Consider the following 7057-nt stretch of genomic DNA (forward strand, 5'->3'; position numbering starts at 1 on the left):
GTTTGTGACCTGCAACCAAATACTGTCCACACCCTAGAGCTGAAGACCTTTCACTCCTCAGCTTCATGGAACCTGAGGGCCTGTCACTCCAATTTTAGGCACCAAAATTTATGAGATGTCCCATCAATTCCAGGATGCCATGCACTTTTTGAAGTTGTTCATTTGGCAGTCAGCCAGAGCCCACTTCTCACAGTACCTTCAGCAATGTGGCGGCTACCAGCCCAGGGTTACTCCCAGGCCACTCCCAATAGAATGCTCAACTTCTGCCAATGAGGTTAGGGTGGATCACCAGTTTAAGTACCACACTAGTGATGATTAGGAAATACCAGTTGTAGCTTGTGAAGTCTGAATATAATCCTGTGTTCCTTCTTTATAAATTAGCATTTTATGTCAGGGTTTCTAATACTTTTTGTTGTTGTTTATTCCATTACTAAACTAAGGTGAGCCGATTTTGGAAGGGTGGTATTAAAATTGAATAAATAAATAAATAAAAGGTGGCTTCACTTGTGACAAGTGGTAAAAAGAAAGTGCACAGAAGACTTGCATTTTCAGTGTAATGTGGGAAGTGGAGACTTCCAGACCTTTCCTGGGGTATCATGCGCAAACTCTACACCATACAGCTCCCCTGCAGTACAGAGGAAATGTGCAAGTTCTTTCTGCACATATTACACAAGCTTCACGAAAAGCAAAAGTGGAAGTCCTTGTGGTATAGTGGCTGGAGTGTTAGACTAGATAGAAGTTCAAATCCCCATTCAGCCATGAAACTCACTGGGTGACTCTGGGCCAGTAAGATATCACTCAATCTACCCCACAGGGTTTTCATGAGGATAAACCTAATCATGTACACTGCTCTGGGCTCCTTGGAGGGAGAGTGGAATATAAATGTAGTAAACATATAAATAAAACAAATAAGTTATTCGGTGCATCCATGTTGCACCACTGAAGTGCAAAATGGCTTCAAATATCATGGGGTGGGTGGGGAAAAATGCTCACCTATCATTACATCATCAATGTGTATCTGAATAAATGTTTTCAGTCATCCTGGCAGTTGCCCTATCACTCCCAACTTCCACCTTTCTTTTTTAGATTTCATGTTTAATTTATGCACATACACGCCAGGTTGACCAGACTCCACTTAAGCACCTATGGCAGTATCCAGACCTTTTTAATAGTGCAGCACTGCAGGGCAGGCAGAAGCTTCTTTATTTACAGAAGGAAGGGGAGCTCAGGAAAGCGAAACACCTTCCTGCTCCTGGAAGGAACTTCCCCTGGCAGAGCACTAGTCTGGATGCTGCCTCATATTTCCACTTACCCCACCCTACCTTACAAAACCTCCAGGTGTTTTGCATTCTTGTGGGTCTCAAGTACTCTTCTTCCCTTTTCAGTTGCATGCAGTTGACCATGTCTGTAGACAACTGACCAATACTCAATCCTACAAACGCAGAAATCACAAGAAGGGCAAGCACAGTAAGCACAAAGCACAGAGGTAAAAGTAAGATCTATAAGGAGGAGAGCTGATGCAGGTATAATTTCAGCAGCAGCCAGCAATAGAGGCAGGGTGGTAGGCAAGCAGAAGGTCTCATCATAGATGGACTGCCAAGGCAGAGAGTGGACAGCCTCTGCCTCAAGCATATATTGGCTGTAAGTAGTGTTTGGGGAAGCAGGTGTTTCATTAAGGGGACTTGACCTTCTGTAGTGGAGCAGCTGGGGGTGCCTAGCATGTAACACCATATCGTCAAGTGCTGTAAGTAAGTTCACCATGGTGAACTCACCAGCTCCAGTTAACTGGTGAGTTCAGTTTACACCCCACCTAAAGGGCATCGATCAGGGCTGTTCAGTTTTGGCCCTCCTGCAGATGTTGGCCTACAACTCCCATAATCCCAGGCTATTGTGGCTGGGGGTTATGGGAGTTGTAGTCCAAAAACAGCTGGGGGGGGCCTAAGTTGAGCAGGCCTGGCATAGATTCATAGAGGAACAGAGTGTTTGGCTGCTATCTACAGCAGCCAGCTACTGGGGAGAAGGGAGTGAGCCTCACTTTCTCTTTACATGCTAGTTTTCTACGGATGGGCTGGGCTCTCATAACCCACACAGTGCCAGAGGTATCAGAAAGGGGAGATCTGCAAGGTGTGTGCACTCCTGATTTCTAGTTGTAGTAGGAACACGGAAATGTTCAGCAATGTTGGGTTGGCAGCACGCCAACCTGACCCGTAACAGAGACTGGGCAACCCTAAATCAAATTCGAGATCACTGATCGTTGTTAAATGCCAGGCTGATGGAGTGCCAACCCAACATCACACACACACACACTCATGGGTTCATAAGACTGGAAATTGGGAGCAACCAGGAGTGTGCACACCTCACAACTCTCCCCTTTTCTGTTCCTCTGAGCTGAGAGAACCTGCCCTATGTGTAGGATTTTTTTCTCTCTCTCCTGAGGAAGCCATTGTGCCATGTGAGCCCCCATCTGCAGTCTGAAGTGGTACAGTTGAGAGACGGGTTTCATGCCTCATTGTGATTCAGTACAAAATCTGTTTTAATTTTGCACTGAGTACTAAGTGGAATCTGTAGTATCTACTTGAATTGGTACCAACCAAGCTCCTGGAAGTCTGACCCCATGCGGGCATAATATCAAACCTTGAGAAGATGATGCCATGTTTCATCTCTGAAGCTGGGAATCATGCCATAGACGATTGACTAACTGTCGTTTGGCAACTTCTGGCTTTGGGGCAGAGGAACCCCTCCTTCTTCCTGGTCTGTCCCAGGGGTGCACCAAGGTAATTTGGGTGCCCGGACTGCCCAGTTGCGAGCCTCCCCCCCACGTGAGACCCCCCCCAAACCTCCTTTGGGGGGCCCACCACACCAAAGCTCAACTTTTTTTTAAAAGCCTTACTGTGGCCGAGGGGGGTGGCTGCGGGGGGGGGGGGAGCAGAGCACTCCTTTCCTCTCCCCCCGCCCTGGCAGTGGTAGGGTGGGAGCAGGAGAGATGCTGGCCCCATCCATTCGGGCCAGTGTCTTTAAGCAACTGCGTGGCGCGCCTGCGCAGTTTAGAGATCGTCGCAAGCCTGTGGTCTTGTGACAACACTTTCCCCTCCCCTAGGAAGAGAGAAATGGGCCGCTCTCTTGCCACTTCTGCTGGTTGAAGTGAACACTGCACAAGTGTTCCCTCTACTTTTGTGCATATGTGCACCGAATGAGTTAGTTACTGGCAATTGGTGACTCACCCATGCCAGCCCATTCTCCCGCAGATATGTTGGGACCAGCCAAAGCCAGTCCAGTTTGACCCTGAATCTGTTGAGCCGAGCCAGCTCACACATCTCTACAGCGTTTGTCTCTGCAGACAAGTGTTGTGGATGTGGACAGGGGAGTGGGGGGCTTCTGACTCATTCTCAGGGATGCTGTATGCCACAACAGCATTCCTTGAACTAAAGTGACAATGGACTCTACAAAGGACTTGTGAACTGGACAAAGAAAGGTATCTTTGAAAGTGGAGATTCTCTTTTATTTAGCAGGGAGATAGCAACTTTCCTTATTTAACCCAGCATAATGTCCCTCCCTGTGGCTGTCTGCTAGTATCTTCCTTGGATTTCTTTTTTAGATTGTGAGCCCTTTTGCAACAGGGAACCATATTCTTAGTTCCTTGCTATGTAAACTGCCCTGAGAACTTTGTTGTTGCTGTTGCAAAGTGCTAAATTAAATATGTGCTAAATTAAAAAAACAACCGCCATAAAAGTTAATAGAATCTGCTAGTGGGGAATGTTTTGAAGTGCTTAAAAGCTCATCAAGAAGTTGTGGAACAAGTATTTTCCACTGTCATTAAGGCAAGCACATGAACCATAATTTAAGCTGAATCCTGTTAGAACAGATTGCTGGGGGTAATTACTTATATAGTGGAGTATTTCAGGAACTAACTCACTCCCATTACAGCCAGGGGCATTCTTTGGACCCGACTTCCAGGACCAAGTCTGGTCATCAGAGCACCCCAAATGGCTCCCGGGGTTGGCCGGGCCTGGCTGCCCGCATGCACAGTGTCGCAAGCACATGACGGCATGTATCTGTGATGCTTGCGCCTTGCGAGTATTGCAAATATGTGATGTCACATGCTTGCGACACTTGCGAGGCACATTGTGCAGGCGCGAACGTTGCAAATACGTGATGTCATGCACTCCGCGACACTTGCGGGCTGCATTGCACCGGTGCGAGCGTCATGGGCGTCTTGCCAGGCCCAGTGGCTTAGCTGCTGCTGTGCAGGCCAGGGGGCCGGGGGCTTTTCAGGCTGCGAGGAGAGCCTTCCCGGGGTGGGGCGGTGGGGAGGCTCCAAAGCCTTGTAGGCCCGGGCTACAAATATGCCTAGGTGTGCCACTGATTATAGCAGAAGTTAACAGGGTCTTAGGGGCAACAGCTTGTACATGATAGGCATGGAGATTCATGTAAGGTTAAACTAATCTACTTTATTCAGAGGTGTATAAGGATAGAAAAGACCTATTTCTAACTGCAGGCTACATGGAGGTCAGAGACAGACCTATAGAAGCATGGGGCTCAGAGCGAAGGAGCGCTAGAAGCATTCTGGGGGAGGAGGAGAAGGAAGTCACTCCCAGGAAATTCCTGAGTACATTCTATCCATAGAGGGGTCTTAGAGGCAGAGATAAACAGGAAAGAGGAGGAGACCCTAACTGACTATCTCTACTCCCAATGCCCCTAGTGGTCATTAGGGTTACTGGCGCAAAAGGTCGATGCCATCTGGAGTTGGATCTCTAACACAGTTTGCCTATGGACATGTTTTCTCCCCTCCTTTCCTCAAGTTATCTATTATCACAACATTTTCCCTTTTGGAATCCTTTGTTATTTCTTCCCGCATCTCGAGAGCATCATCAGAGCTTGGATCAGGGAGGTGATAGTATGACCTCAGCACTATTATTTATTATTATTATTATTAATTCGATTCCTATACCGCCCTTCCAAAAATGGCTCAGGGCGGCTTACACAGAGAAATAATAAATAAATAAATAAGATGGCTCCCCGTCCCCAAAGGGCTCACAATCTAAAAAGAAACAAGAGATACACACCAGCAACAGTCACTGGAGGTACTGTGCTGGGGGTGGATAGGGCCAGTTACTCTCCCCCTGCTCAATAAAGAGAATCACCACGTTAAAAGGTGCCTCTTTGACAGGTTAGCAGGGGTTACTGGTGCAACTATATCATGGTTGCTTTGGCCTGGTGTTTCAATGACTGTTTCAATGACTGTGAAAGTCATTGACTCACCGTCATTCAGTCATTGACGGTGAGTCAATGACTGAATGTATTCCTCCTAAGACCTCTAACATTTTTCCTGTCAGGATTCTCTTTGGCATATGGAGCAACACCACTGCCAGCACAACCTACTCATCTAGTCTTTTTTCCCTGAAAGTCGAACAATTTGAAGTAACGGTAGTGAATGCATGTCACCGCTGTTCTGGCCCCCACCCCATGGGTGGGTGGTTTGAGCAGTTTTTGACATGCAGAATGTACTGAATGTGCTGTCACAAAAAATGCCATTGTTCCAGGGAAATCTCAAGCACAAATGTGCATGCATTTGGGGGTGGGAATTCGTGGTTGCTCAGCATTCTCAGGAGATGCTGCCTGGCCAGGTTGTGGTGCAGGGAAATCCTAGCTTGCATTTAAGGGGAAAGGGGCCAAAGAAGAGACAGACACCAACAGAGCAAGCGGGGGGGGGGATGAACATTCCCCAGTGGGGTGAGGAAAGGCAGTGGCAATGGGTGGCGGGAGGGGGCAATGGGGTAGTGGTAGTCTGTGGGTAGTCAATGGGGTCTGTGGTAGTGGGAAGTGGTGCTTGCCACACCCTTTGCCCCTCCTTGCACTTATGCCTGAGGTGATCACCCCCCACCCCCACCTCATGAAAAGGCTGCCCCTGGCTGCAGGCTCCACCATCATGGAATTGAGTCCATGAGGATCTGCCCCAATCCTTACTGTGATATTCTTCTTTCCCTATTTAAAATGTCAGTTGCAGTCAAGGAGAGTGAAAGATTCTCAAATATCTCCCTCTCTCTATGCACATATAGACATATATATTTAGCATTTTTCATTAATTTCCCACTACATGTATATCTGTCAATTTTAAAATGCTACTCCATCTGCAGAGCTTTTCAAGAATGATTCACAAATATGCCCTTAAAGGAGGGGGGTGGGCGGTACTGTACTATTTTCTATCTCAGCTTTTGACATACACTATTTCAGCACAAGAGTGTTCTTAATATATAAACCGTTAAATAATCAAGAGTAATAGTAGTCATAAAAGAAACAGAGACCTCTACTGGGCGCTTTCCAGATTGCATGCTACCACAGTGTCTCACAACGTATCCCTTATAAGTGTGCTTCCGCACTGCCTGCGTTGTCCCTGTGCTGTAAGCAAGATGCCGTTCACATTTTCGATGCCTTCTTTTGGATTTTGTTGCTGCGTTGTAGCCCTATAACGTCGCATATGCATCACAGAAAATTTTCCCCGTTGTTGCTTACAACGGAAATTTCCCCCGTTGTTGCTTACAACAGATTTCAACTGTGGTTTGAGTTTGGAGCACAAAACACTGCAGTTTACACCACTTTTTGTGTTGTAAGGCTCACTATCTGGAAACCACCCAAGCTGACATGGCTTATCACATTGTAAACATATACGGCCAAGGCTGGCTTTGCTGGCATTGGTTATTGCAAAATGACATGGGACAGTTGTCTTTTACCCTGACAGTAAAAATTAATTTTTACTGGGGTCATTTCAAAGTGGAAACTTCAGAACTGACCTCCTCGCTAATAATCTTGAGACAGCTATCATTGTACATCGTGAAAATTATATTGCACACACCACTTTAATTGAATGCATAGGCTTGCTGCAGGATTATCTCTAGTTTTCTGCTGTTGACAGCATAAAGTCTGATCTGTAAACCTAGAATTAAATGGAACTTCGATTTTGAAAATGATTTGGCTTCGGTTGGAATTTGTAGCTGCTGAAATTTCACCAAAAGCAGTGGAGGATTTATTTGCAATGTGATATATAGTGAACAGGAAGCGA

The sequence above is a fragment of the Hemicordylus capensis genome, chromosome 6, assembly GCF_027244095.1.
Source record: "Hemicordylus capensis ecotype Gifberg chromosome 6, rHemCap1.1.pri, whole genome shotgun sequence".
Taxonomy (NCBI): Eukaryota; Metazoa; Chordata; class Lepidosauria; order Squamata; family Cordylidae; genus Hemicordylus; species Hemicordylus capensis.